Source organism: Mirounga leonina, unplaced genomic scaffold (assembly GCF_011800145.1).
Source record: "Mirounga leonina isolate KUSES-001 unplaced genomic scaffold, KU_Mleo_1.0 Mir_127, whole genome shotgun sequence".
NCBI classification, from domain to species: Eukaryota; Metazoa; Chordata; class Mammalia; order Carnivora; family Phocidae; genus Mirounga; species Mirounga leonina.
The window spans coordinates 29,873,366-29,887,205 of NW_023270316.1; the positions used below are offsets into that span (position 1 = coordinate 29,873,366).

Here is a 13,840-nt window from a genome sequence, read left to right on the forward strand (position 1 = left end):
ATGGAGATGTCTCAAAAAGTTAAAAATAGAACTACCCTATGGCCCAGCAATTGCACTACTAGGTATTTACCCAAAGTATACAAAAATGCTGATTCAAAGGGGCACATGCACCATGATGTTTATAGCAGCATTATCAGTAATAGCCAAATTATGGAAAAAGCCCCAGTGTACATCAACTGATGAATGGATAAAGAAGATGTGGTATACACACACACACAATGGAATACTACTCAGCCATAAAAAGAATGAAATCCTGCCATTTGCAATGATGTGGATAGAACTAGAGAGTATTATGCTTAGCAAAATAAGTCAGAGAAAGACAAAGGCCATATGATTTCACTCATATGTGGAATTTAAGAAACAAAACAAACAAGCAAAGGAAAAGAGAGAGAGGGGAAAAAAACCCCAACAAACAGACTCTTAACCATAGAAAACAAATGAATGGTTACCAGATGGGAGATGTGTGGGTGGATAGGTGAAATAGGTGATGGGGATTAAGGAGTGCACTTGCTGTGATGAGCACTGGGTATTGTATGGAAGTGTTGAATCACTATATTGTACACCTGAAACTCATTTACACTGTATGTTAACTTTATTGGAATTTTTTAAAAACTCATAAACAACAACATTTTATCATTTTTTTCATTTATTTGTTAATGTTTCATTAAAGTAGCTCTAATACCATGGTAACTCATTCTTAGCTAAAAGATATATTTCAAAAGAAAAAAATGCTCTTTTTTTTGAAAGCTAGACAAGGAGCAAGTCAAATAATAACATCTTATGTTTATACAGTATCCTAGGGACACCTCCTTTTCATATACATTTTGTGATTTAATCTTACAAATAGCCACATAAGGTGGGCAATGCAAGCTTTATAACTTGTCTTCTAGCACCAGAACCATCAGAATCTTATGGTTAATACAGTGTTCTTGTACTTTCACTTTAACCCACACTCTGCCTTTTTGAGCATTCATAGCAACTCACATATTCATAGCAACAATCCATCACCATAGATAATATCTAAGCAGTACCAAACAAACATGACATTTTCATTTTCTGCAACATCTTTAAACCAGAAAGGAAGACGGTAAATACAAATTCAGTCCAAAGACTGTAAGACTTAAAGATATAATAGACCTGTCCTCCTCAGGGGAAAATGTCCAAAAATTGTCATTAGCGCATGCCCCAGAGTCTGCTATTTATTGACATGTATGGGTTCATATCCCTTTGCTAAGGGGAGAACTCACGGAAAAAAGTCACCATGGGTTTACCTGGGTATGCTGGTTTGTGGCCTCATTCCAAAGTCAAAGGGGAAGAGTGCTAACATCTCAAAATGTGGGTATATATGAAATAAAGAGGCCATTTCTATTCCTTCTACACCCTCTAGCCCTTGAAGAGAGAGCTTAGACTCTGTTCCATGATGAGGAAATCCTCACAAGATCAGCTTGTCTAGAGAAGGGTACAAAGATAATTAAGACAGCCACTATTATCTGGTCTGATTGGAGCTGGTCTGAGAAACCTAAAACTGAGTGGTTGAGTTTCTCTACCACTTGAGAATATGTGATGCTCCTTATGGCTCTCCAGCCTCATTTACCCTGAAACCTTGAAGGTTCCAGATGCATCATGCTTTCTCTCAATTCACAGGCTTTGCACAAACCTCAATTTAGAAAATCTTCATCTTTATTTGCCTCTCCTCTACTCATTTTTTTTTGACACAACTTGATAATTACCTCCTCCAGGAAGCCATCTTTTACAATCTGTGCCCTTCACCACCACCTTGTGTACTCCTGGAGAGTCCTGTATAGTAATCTTTATACCACAGTTCTTACCACACTTCATTGCAATCAGTTTGTCTAGTTCAGCTATGGTACTCTAAATTATCAGAGGTGTTGTCTTATCATCTTTGTATTCCCAAAACCTAGCATAGAGCCTGGCATATAATATACACTGAATGAAAAGGAATGCTTACCCCAACTCCTTCCCAGAACTTCTGATACCTTCCGGTCCCTCGGTTTGATAGTGTATATAAATCTCCTCTCTGAATTACTACATTTAGCTTTAGCTCTACTCTTGCTTATACTCATCCCAGACTTGGCTAAGAGGCTCTTAACCAACCCAGCCTGGTGGGAATCCTCCCCATCAGAGAAATTTTGTTCTCTAGCCGAAGGAGGGAGACACAAAGAGCCCCAGTCTTGCTCCCAGTGCTCCTAACAACACAGCTATCACCAGGCACAGAACAGACTGGGTTATAGTTTGCAGGTTCTTTATAGCTCCCTGTCCACCTAGTTTGCTCTGTTAAAGCAGTCTGGTCAGGCACTCGTCTGGTGCTTTGTTTTGCTTATAGTTGTCCTACTTACCCTGAGCCACAGATAAGCCTGAATAGTCCTACCTGTATTTGCTTTTCCCATTCTCTGTCACCAAGCTAAACATTTCTTTTGCTTTCCTGCGCTTCTAATCAGGTGGTCTTCCATCTTAACTAGCTGTCCTAAGAGCTAATGTGGCCTAGAATTCCTAATGCCATCTCATTCTAGCTGCTTCTCTTGGATTGCTTTTGAACTTGGTTTATGACAGCCAGCTTTGAGACCAAGGCCTATACTTCAGGTTTTGTTTTTTTTTTTTCACTCATGTTGCCTTTTTTATTCCAAATTCAACTACCAGAAGCATGTCCCCCACTGCTTATATATAAGATTATATAAGCATATTATATAAGAATAATCAAAGTGAAAGGCAACATATGAGTATACATTTCTAAGATAAACTGCTCCTAAATGTTCTCCTTAAAGTAATGAAAATTTGTGGGGTGCTGGATGACTCAGTCAGTTAAGTGTCTGACTCTTGATTTCGGCTCAGTTCATGATCTCAGGGTCTTGAGATGGAGTTCCACATCAGGCTCTGCACTCAGCATGGAGCCTGCTTAAGATTCTCTCTCTCCCTCTGCCCCTCCCCACTCTCTTTCCCTCTCTCTCTCTCAAAAAAAAGTAATAAAAATTTGTATTTGTGTTGATCCTGCCAATAACATTGATAGAATAACTGATAAGCTATTCAGAGGGTCACAATAATTAGGGCCAAAATTAAGCATCTGAAATAACTGGGGAAATTTCTCCACACACTTTCACATGATCATGCCGTGGCCATTGCATTTCACGGCATATCCATTTTTATAAGTCTATTTATGAGTACAAAGAGGCTTACCCACCACTGCTTTGGCCTGCCGCTTGGACTGACGGTTGTTATTTTAACCACATTCCCCTTTAGAAAGAACACAACCAACAGTTCCAAATCCCTGAGGGAACCGTAACTGTTTATACTGAGAAAATTGAATGACATGTCATTTGGAAATTTGTTACTATTGAAACCACTATTAACTTTTTTGTTTGTTTGGTTGTTTGTTTTTATTTGTCCAGAGTGATCTCTTAAGGCTCAAAGTGTCATACTTTCACCCCAACAGTGAAGGGTTACTTTGTCCCAGGAGCAGAAGCCTATCCTGGAGAAGAGCCTGGACAACTGGACACCAGGAACAAACATACCCTAAAAAGGAAAATATCAGGGCTCAGCCAATGTTCCTGATCAGGCAAAGAACATCATTTTCTTTTAAACACTAATAATGACAAAGACTAGGGCCTGCCAGATCTGGAGTTAGAACAACCCAAAGACTTAGCAATTTAAGAACTAGAACTCTTACCTAAAGGTCACTTTTGGAGGAGGGAAAAGAGCCCATTCTGGATGAAAAGTCATGCTCTGGAATAGAAAGGAATCACAAGTGGTTGCTTTTTGCCATCCTGCTTCTGACCACTTTTGTCTGGGATATGTGCTTACGTGAGCCATCCCTAACTCTCGAGGGCTGCCCACTTCCTAGTCTGTTCACTCACTCAGGTCTGCTTCAAACCCAGCTTAGATGGCTTTTCTTAGATAAGACAGATAACCCAGTTCACTTGATATTTGCCTCAGGCCAGCAATGCTTTTCCCTCCAAATTCAACTCTGCCCCACCCTGATCATCTAGTAATGATCCACACCAGGGATCCTGATTCAGGTCAAGCCTTGATGACATCCAGGAAAAAAACCTTCCAAACCCATATCCTGGAAGAGGATGCTTCCTACAACTGTCAAAAAATTGTTACAACAACAACAACAACATTGTTACAGCTCTTGAGATTTTTACCAAGCTCTGCAAACTGACAAGTTAGTCTGCCATAATTTTCTGGATAGTGGCAGAAGACACATGACTCTTGGGTTGGAGACAAAAGATTGTGTTATTCATGGCACAGTCAACACCTTGAACTTCATGTTTGTGTTGGTTCCTCTTATCCCTCAAGTTCCATAGGTTACACTGAGCAGCCTAGGCAAATGCTACTTACCCAATGGGTTTGCATCACAGCTGAGATACCCTGAGCTTGAGAAATCCCAACTTTTTCTTACAAGAGATTGGGCTACAAGAAAACCTGTCCAAAGCTGGGCTCAAGAGGACAATAATGAAAATAATCACTGGACAGCAAACAGATTGGCCCTCTGCTCCAGAGAGAGATATTATCTCTATCTTCTGTTCACTCTCAGACATCTTTGCAAAGATCATCCAGAACAAAAGGCTATCACTACCTCTGCTCACAAGATGTGCAGAAACATGAAAAAGAGAAAGTAATGAGTATTCAATACAAAGTTCATCCATGGGGCGCCTGGGTGGCTCAGTCGTTAGGTGTCTGCCTTCGGCTCGGGTCATGATCCCAGGGTCCTGTTATCTAGCCCCACATCAGGCTCCCTGCTTGGCGGGAAGGCTGCTTCTCCCTCTCCCACTCCCCCTGCTTGTGTACCTCTCTCGCTGTGTCTCTGTCAAATAAATAAAAAATAAAATCTTTTTTAAAAAACAGTTCATCCATTCTCTATTTCTCTAAATAAGCACACAAGCATATAATGACCTCAATAAAGGTCATTTCTGTTCACCAAGAAAGATTCTCATTTTATTTTATTTAAATGTATGTCATTCTTCTTTTTTTCTTTTTTTTTTTTTTTTCAGATTACTGGCAGTTTTATTGAGTTAGTGGGATTTCTTCCCATGATTCGTTAACACAGGCATTACAGTGAAGTGTCCAGAGGGAGGAAAGGCTGGGTGAGGGGACAGGAGGGCCTCAAAGCAAGGCCTGGTCACTGGTGACATGCAGAAATCTCTAAGGGCCTATGGCTCATCTTGGGGGCAACTGAATTCAGACACCCTATATTTGGAGAGGTAATGTTCACATCTCATTCTCCCAGTTCTTTTTGTGGTATTCCTGAAGAGCTTTCTCTGCCACAGTCTCCATAAACTTATGATTGTACCTGGAGACCTTTGGGACCATCACAGTGATGAAGTCAGAATCAAAGAGTTTTGCAACCACCTTAGTAGGTGAAGCCAGAGGGAACATTGGAGTCAGAAGTCTGGGAAGTCATCATAGTTACCTGGAGATAGACTGGGTCTTCACTTTGAGTGAGATTAGCCAGCTGGGACACCCAGGTAAATTGCTCATTCAGCTGCTTCAGCAGAGAGGATGTGTTGAACATCTTCTCCTAGGAGGACTGCAGCAGTTCAGGGTACAGCTTGGTGAACTTCTTAGCAAGCTGGAGGGAACTGTTAAGCTCCTGTCACAGCTGGACCTGAGAGGGGTTGTTGGCCAAACAGTCCACTGACAAGATCTCCTGGCATGTCACACTGGTCCTTCATCCTCAGGCACCCTGTGGAGTTGTGATGGATCTCCTTGCACACAGTATGGTTTTGGTTGTCTTCTGTGAATTCCACTGGGAAGTGGTAGGGAATTCCATGGCCTGTTGAGCCTGGTAAGTCATGTCAAAGAAGGGCTGAAACATGTTGTGGAAGTTCAAGGGTTAATATGCAGGGAAACACATTCTGTTCTGGGTGATGCAGGACTTGGGATTGAAGAAGACAGGCCTCTCCTGGAATGAGCGGAAGGGTGAGTAGTGGAAGTATCCTGCGGCTCACGGGTGAAGAGTCTGTCCTGGAAAATCTTGTCCATGATGCTGGATGTCCAGTTGAAGCTGTCCTGTATGAGTCCAGGGCATGGGTCTACCGCTGGTCTTCTCCAGCAGGGAGTCCATGCGGTTGCCATTAATCCAGAAGTAGATGGGAGAACTGGTTCAGGAACAACTTAAGCTGACAGCCAGCCATGTGGGAACTGCTTCTTCAGACGTGTGTACAGAACTTCATACAGGTCTGTTTCAGGCAGGGTTTACATTCCTCCCAGAGGGCTACCATGGTATCATTGCACACCCCCTGGGACGCGTGCAGCTTCATTTCAGAATCCTTGGTATCATTAGGGCATCCTCTTCCAGGTCAGCAGCAGCCCCACCAGCAGCAGGAGAGTCTTCATCAGGCCTCCCTCTGCAATCATGGAATCCCAGGAGGTCTCAATTAGTGGCACCAATTGACCGTTCGCTGCTCCTGGCAACGCTGGATGGTAAGCATGGTGAGGCACATATTTACAGCACTGCCTCATATACAAACCCTTTGGGGCTGGCTGCAAACCTTCATGATTCATGCCCAAAGATGTATGTCATTCTTTCAATAATTGACACTCATTTGAATAAATCCTGCAAAACTCAACAGGTGCCACTTAAGAACTTACCAAATGCTATTAACTTCATGGAAACAATTTGCTTCAAATATCATTCCATCACTCCACACATAGGATTATTGTACAAATTCCTTGATTCTAAAAATCTTTATCCCAAAGACTAAAATGTAAATGACACCAAGTTCTGAAGTTGAAATTAGTCAAAATAAGGAGAGAATGCAGAAGAACTGTACTTAAAGACTGTGCTTCCAACTTTATAATAGACAGTTGATTACAGACCTTGGAGAGCATTTAGACATGGGTCTAAATTGCAGAATTAGTTCCACAAGTACTCCCTATCTTTTGTGGCTTCCTTCTTGTAAGTCCCTTGGAATATCTTTTTAAGGATGGGGGCTTTTTCTAAATAAACTAAGTTATTCCAGTGAGATGGCATGAGCAACATTCAAGGAATCCCAAGTATGGTTAAGCAGCATTCTGCAATCTATTCTGGAGAACACAAGTATCTTTCATGACGTTAATAAGTATCCTGCTATCCAAAAAAAAATTCCTTGGTCAAGTAAGTTTTGTAAACTATACATTAAACTGGTTTCTCACTGTAGAATTTTTTAGATCTTCTAATTGGGCTAATGTAGTTCTGATTGGGCTAATAAGGTTCATTTATCATTGAACCTACAGTAGGTGGGTCAGGGATCTAATATGAAACATTTCCCAAACTTTTTCACCATGCAAAATTTTTAACACCAGATGTTCTTATTAGAGATGCTAGATGCTTTCTATTAGGGGCACTAGAGTTCCATGGAACATGGTTAGGAAAACTCTGGACCACCACTCTTGGACCAACCCAAGCTAGGCATGAAACAGGTAAAGTGAAGGTATTAAGGTAGTTGGGAGTTATTTTTGCAGAGGATCTTGAATTATATGCTAAGATATTTGAACTTTACTAAGTAGGCAAAGAGGAAATATTCTGTTGACATTCTTTTTATCTATTTGGTATGTTTAGATGTGGTCATTTTAGTAAGAAACATGTAAAAGACTAGAAACTCTACTTTATAGTGGATTCCTCCACAGAAGAGAAGATCTACAGAAAAGAATTATCTCTATAAATCCTCCAATTTCAAAACTTAACAGCCTTCACTCTAAAGAAGGTATTCTCTATGTCTAAGAATTCCTGTATAGTAGTTTTAATTAATTTTGCTGTTTTTTTCCTGTTCTGTGTTCATTGTTCTTCCTCTCCCCTGAATTCCAGCTCTAGGACTTAATCTTGCAACAGGGACCAGCTAAGACACCAGATACATTCATGAATTGTCCCAGGCTGAATAAACTCACTCTCTAAGTTTTTATCATTGAGGCTTATTTTCCAAAGTTTGATCATAGTCAGGACTATTTTGAATACTCTAACCAAGTTTTCTTCAGGGAATACTTAATAAGTACCTGTGTGATGAAGGCTTTGTAATAAGTGTCCAGAGAAATAAGAGGAGGATTTAGACATATTTCCCTTAAAACTGGAGTACACTTTTGGATATTTTGCTTTAAGATCAGATTGACTTAATTTCTTTCAAACTTCAATTGATTTGTGCAGCTAGTCAGGGTCAAATGTATAAAGAACAACTCAGCCCATCAGTCAATGAATATTTATTGAGCTCCTACTACATGCCAAACATTATGTTAGGTGCCAGGGATGCGGCAGTGTGCAAGATAGGCCTGGTTCCTACCCTCATAGAGTTTATAAATCTAGTTGCTACTAAAGGCAATAAAATGAGTGTGAAACTTTTATTAGTTATCTCCACTAAATGCTTCAAAAAGTAACTATCATTAGTTATAAAAGGGGATAAAACATATGTGGCACAATGTGAACAATTAGTTAATCTGGGAGGAGGGTATATGGATATTCATTTTACTACTCTTCTGATCTTTTTGTTGAGTTGACATTTTTCAAAATAAGACGCTGGAGGAAAGTTTAATAAGAATAAACTAGTCAGAAAATTTAAAAAAATGTGGAGTCAGATTTCTTCTCTAATCTAATACTTTCTTGTTTAGTTGTAACATTTCGGTGTTCTAGGACTTCTGAGTTGATTATTTCCCTATTAGAGGCCCAAAGGCAGAAGCCAAAGCATTACTACATGAATAAAAACAAAGACTTGGATTGCATTTTCCCTACCATAGAACATCCTGCTGCAAGTGAACACTGTGGCTCTTAAGTTTGGCCAGCATTTTTGTTAAACATTTTATAAAATAGATCAGCATACCTGATCCATGTCTAAGGAGATGAGGAGAATTACAATGTCCAGGCATGTTATTTAACATCCTTCACTTGGTATTTCTCAAGCCATTCTCTAAAGCAAGTATATATGCTTCAGTGTGTACAATAACGTATGACAAACAACTAACTCAACGCATCTACTGTATGCATGCTAAAATATATAAAGTGGAACCTCCTCATTTTACGATTGGCAGGGACAGAATCAACACCACCTGTAGTGTATCCAAATAAAACAATAAATGTTAAGAGAAAGTATGGGAAGATTTAAGTGGCTTTTAACAATGTCTTCCCACTACTCTTAACCCCAGATCCACCAAATAGATACGATCATTATTTGCATTTTTATTTTCTTACCATTTCCAAGTTGCCAGATACATGTTTGTCTCTGATATGTGATACGTCCAAATGTTCAGCAAGGAATGAATATAGAAGAAAATCAAGTACATGAAAGTGAGGGCCAGTGATAAAAAGGGAAAGGGAGCATGAAGGATTTTAATGGGGGAGTAAATATGACATCAAAGACCTGATGTGTATTCCCAAAGAATAGAAATACAGGTTAACAGGTAAGCGACATTTCTCCTCTATCCACTCATTCAAAAAATATCTTGCATGTCTCCCATGTGCCTGACACTATGCTAGGCAGTGGAGATAAAAGAATACAATATAGCATCTACTTTTGAAAAACTTAAGAGATTCCAGCTAAGTAATCAGACTAACAAAAGAGAATCCAATGTGCATGGTGGAGATAAGAGAGGTCATAGGTATAATGGAAATAGCAATGTGAGCCTTGGAGTCAAACTCAAAATTAAGTCTCTGTCATTTATAAACAATCACCTTGGCTAAATTATCTAACTTCTCTGAGCTTCAAGTTCCTCATCTGTAAAATGCAAATAATAATGCCTACCTTGTTCTATAACTTTAAGACTTAGGAATAAGCCATACAAGGTATCAGGCACATGCAAGTACTCAAAAAGTTATAATTACAAATACTTCAACTGAGGTTATGTGTATAATGATTAAGGAATGCAAAATTTGCCCCTCCTAAAATATTACAGCCTGAGGAATCCCAAGAGCTATTCTATCAATCAGTATCCTAAAGGAAATTGAGATGTTGAGTAGAATTTAATGGAGGGACTCTAACAGGGATGAAAGCGGGACTAGGGAATCCAACAAGGCATTTTGATTCCCCAAGGACCAGCAATGGAAGAGAGCCATTATCACCCCTAGACCTGAGCCCAGTGAGAGACGGAGCCTTGGGAGAGGATCATACCCTCTATAGACACACCTGGTGTGGAGGTAACTCAAGAGTCTGATGTCATTAAAGATAACTATTACTTTCGTTCGATAATCAGCTAGCTGATTACAAGTTCATTTTTCCATTCATGTTGCCTGCAAGAACAGAAGTTGCTGGCCAGTTAACACAACAATTCATACTGCTCATTGAAAAATAATGACTTAAAAGTAAGTGTAAAAAAAAATGTTCAGACAATCAAATAACCTAAACAAGCACATTGCTCCAGCTGTGGGTTTAACCCAGCAGAATCTAGGGCACTGTTTTCTGGCTATTGTGCTTTTATTAGTTCAGGTTAACTATTTTAGCCACCCTGCAGTCTATAGTTAAAATCTCCAGGCCTTTTTACTCATGAAATACTGCTGAGCTATGATTCTATAGTAAATTTTTTAACCTAAATTTGACATTTTTGCCTTCATCCCTGTTAAAATAGTTTTATTTCAGCACTTCACTTCAACACATTGGCATACTTACATGTTTCATTTAAATTAGCAGCATCTATAGATTTGATAAGCATGTTATTCTCTGTCATTTTCTAAGTTGCTGATTAAAAGGTTGAATGCATGCAATTAAGGATAAGAACAGAGTCTTTGGTACTCAACCATTTAAAAGAATTTGGGCACCTAATATATACCAGGCTCTATATTAATTGCTGGGGATGCAGAAATTAAGAAAGAAGTAATAGAATTTTGGTTAGTGCTAAATGCTACAAAGAAACAAAATACTGTAGGGCGCCTGGGTGGCTCAGTTGGTTAAGCGACTGCCTTCGGCTCAGGTCATGGTCCCGGAGTCCTGGGATCGAGTCCCACATCGGGCTCCCGGCTCAGCGGGGAGCCTGCTTCTCCCTCTGACCCTCTCCCCTCTCATGCTGTTTCTCTCTCTCTCTCAAATAAATAACTAAATAAAATCTTTAAAAAAAAAAAAAAGAAACAAAATACTGTAATAAACTAGCGGCTGGTCAGGGTATCACAACTTTAGATAAAGGGACTAGGGAGTTTTACTGAGCCCTAAATGATGCCAGTGAAACTGCCCTATGTATACCCGATGGAAAAGTGTTCCAAGAAGAGGGAAACAGGAGTGCAAAGGTCACAAAACTAAAATGAGCTTGACATCGGCAAAAAAGACAGACAGATGATTTGGCTGGAACAGAATAAGCAAGGGAAGAATAATACTTGATGTGTTTAGAGAGGTGGACAAAGATCAGATTATGTAGGGATCTGTAGTCTCCAGTAAGGAGTTTGAATTTTATTCGAAGTACAGAGACACTTCTATCCTAGCACTGATCCCACTGATCTATTTATAAATATAGCTTTAGAACAATAACTTTACTGTATTAACAATCAGCCTAGTAAAAATCAAGAATCAAAACGTCATGGAAATTATTCATGGGGACACAATGAAATATTCTCTGCCAAACAAGAATTTAATCTGCCTGAGAAACCTATTCAATACTTTACATGTCAGGGTTCTGCAAAAGCAATCAGAAAAGAATTTACACAAGCTCCCTACCTTATCTACACATCTACTACATCTGGGCCCATGGATTCTTCCTTGCTTCCTATCACTGTGGATGAATTATCTTCCTTCTGAGACCAACCTCCCATGTGTGCATTCATACCTACCACCTCCCTCTTAATCAACATCACTTCCTCTCTTTTGCATCTCAACTTTTGCCTTTCTATAGATTCATACCCATCAATATTAAACATGAGTAATTTCTCCAATCTTAGATACAAATCTCTCTTAGCCCCTACATCCCTGTCCAACTACCACTTCATTTCTCTTCTAGCTTTTATAGCAAAAATTCTCAAAAGAGTTATCTATATTTACTGCTGTAATTACTCTCTTTTCACTCTCTCTCAAACCCTCTCCAATCAAATTTCTCCACACACAGCTCCTGTAGATCAGCTCCTGCCCAAGTCACTTGACTTCTCTGCCTCACACGTTGTTGGTTGTCCAGGCAACAGCCATTTCTTTTTGTCAACAGTCTTGCTCATATAGCAACCATGTGCTTTAGGGGATGTGGGCCTTTCTCTAGCCTGAGGGTCAGAAATCAAGATTAGTCTCTAAGCCATTCACCACCATTGTCCTTACTGGTACCTGGCTTAGAAAGGACAGGCATGTCACAGTTCTGGCCAGTGAAACCTCAAGGAGGCTTTTGCTCTTATAATAAAGTGAATGTACCAGTTTAACTCTTGTCCTAATGGTGAACATTAAACAGATTCCAATTTAGTCTTAATTATTAATCAGACAGTGACAAACATCTTTTTGCAAGTAGGAGTTCTGCTTCCATCCATTTTGTTGATCGGACAGAATTCTGGAAGTCATCTTTTCAAGAATGACTTTTCACTCCCATCTCCATTCCACTGTCCTCTCATATAATGACATATTGCTTATCCTTTAGCCCTCAAATCAAGTTCACTCCCCACTCCCACCACCCATTCTTAATCAGGTTCTCTGGTTCTTCACCTTTGAAATATATTCCTTTCCTTTTGGATACTCATCTCTCTAATAACACAATGGCAAGTATCATTAGTTAATAATATCTATCTCCCCCATAAAATTGTAAGCTTCCCCCATGAGGGCAAGAACTTTCTCTGTTATTCTCATCATATTCAGCACTTGTCACAGTGTAGGCACATAATAGGTACTCAGTAATTATTGTTGAAGGTAGGAAAGCAAACAAGCAGAAAGGAAATCCTCTGCACAATAACATATAAAAATGTTTCATATGCAGAAATGTGCTGAATTCAGACATTCTGTTCCTTATTATGTGAATGAGTTCATTTCATTCAGTTGACACATTAAATAAGTTTTTCTTTATTATTCTAGGTAACAGAAACAAATTCTGGATAACTCAACAAAAAACAGTGGGGAGAGGGATTTACTGGACAAATACTTAGGCATTTCACAGGATCAGTGGAAGAAGTGGACAACAAAACCATAGGAAGACAGGGCAAAGGCAACTAGAAAACCTCACAGTGCGAGTTCATAGACCTTATCTCTGGGCATTGTCATTAACACAACAGACTTCCAATCAGACCAGTTTGTGTGCTTCTCTCTTACAAGTTTCAAATTGTCAGAAGAGAGAGTATGACTGGCTCAAGTGTGTGTCCATCTACATCTGGATCAATGAACTTGGCTGGAGCTTAGCGGTGCCATGTAGCATAGGTATGGCCACTAGAGGCCTGTTCCTGTGTTTTGATCCATTCCCAGAAAAGAGGAAACTATTGTGAGCACAGTGGCCACCCCAGATGACATCCCCTTTAGATAAGAATAAGGAAGACGTTTATGGTATCCAGCAATCATGCTAGAGCAAGGGAAGGGCCAATTTTGGGGGTCAATTCTGTGAACAAATATTTTAATATAGACTTTTATTTGTATTTATCATTATTTTTATTTATATGTATAGTGATGTGTAATTTATATTTATACATAATTTAGCCTTTATTATGGAAATTTGCAAACATATAAGTAGAGAAAAAAGTACAGTGACCCCCAATCTACCCATAATTCAACTTTAATAATTGCCAATATTTTATTTTCCTTATTTTATCTTCTCTGTATCCCCAAACTTATTTGCTAGGGTATTTTTAAATAAATGCCAGATACATATTTCACCTTATAAGTATTTCAGTATATATATCTTTTAGGTAAGGAATATTAAAACATAACCATAATAGCATTTTCATTCTGAAAAGGTAACAGTAATTGCTTAATATTCAATGCTA

The 13,840-nt window shown here is 39.3% G+C and overlaps 1 protein-coding gene and 1 pseudogene across 1 annotated transcript in view; both read right to left on the minus strand.

Annotated features, from left to right (window-relative positions):
- The window catches only part of SCEL (sciellin), a 311,533-nt gene that overhangs the window by 247,875 nt on the left and 49,818 nt on the right, over positions 1 to 13,840 (minus strand). The gene's annotated exons all lie outside the window — the stretch shown is intronic.
- Positions 1,666 to 6,317, minus strand: LOC118009655 (annotated as a pseudogene).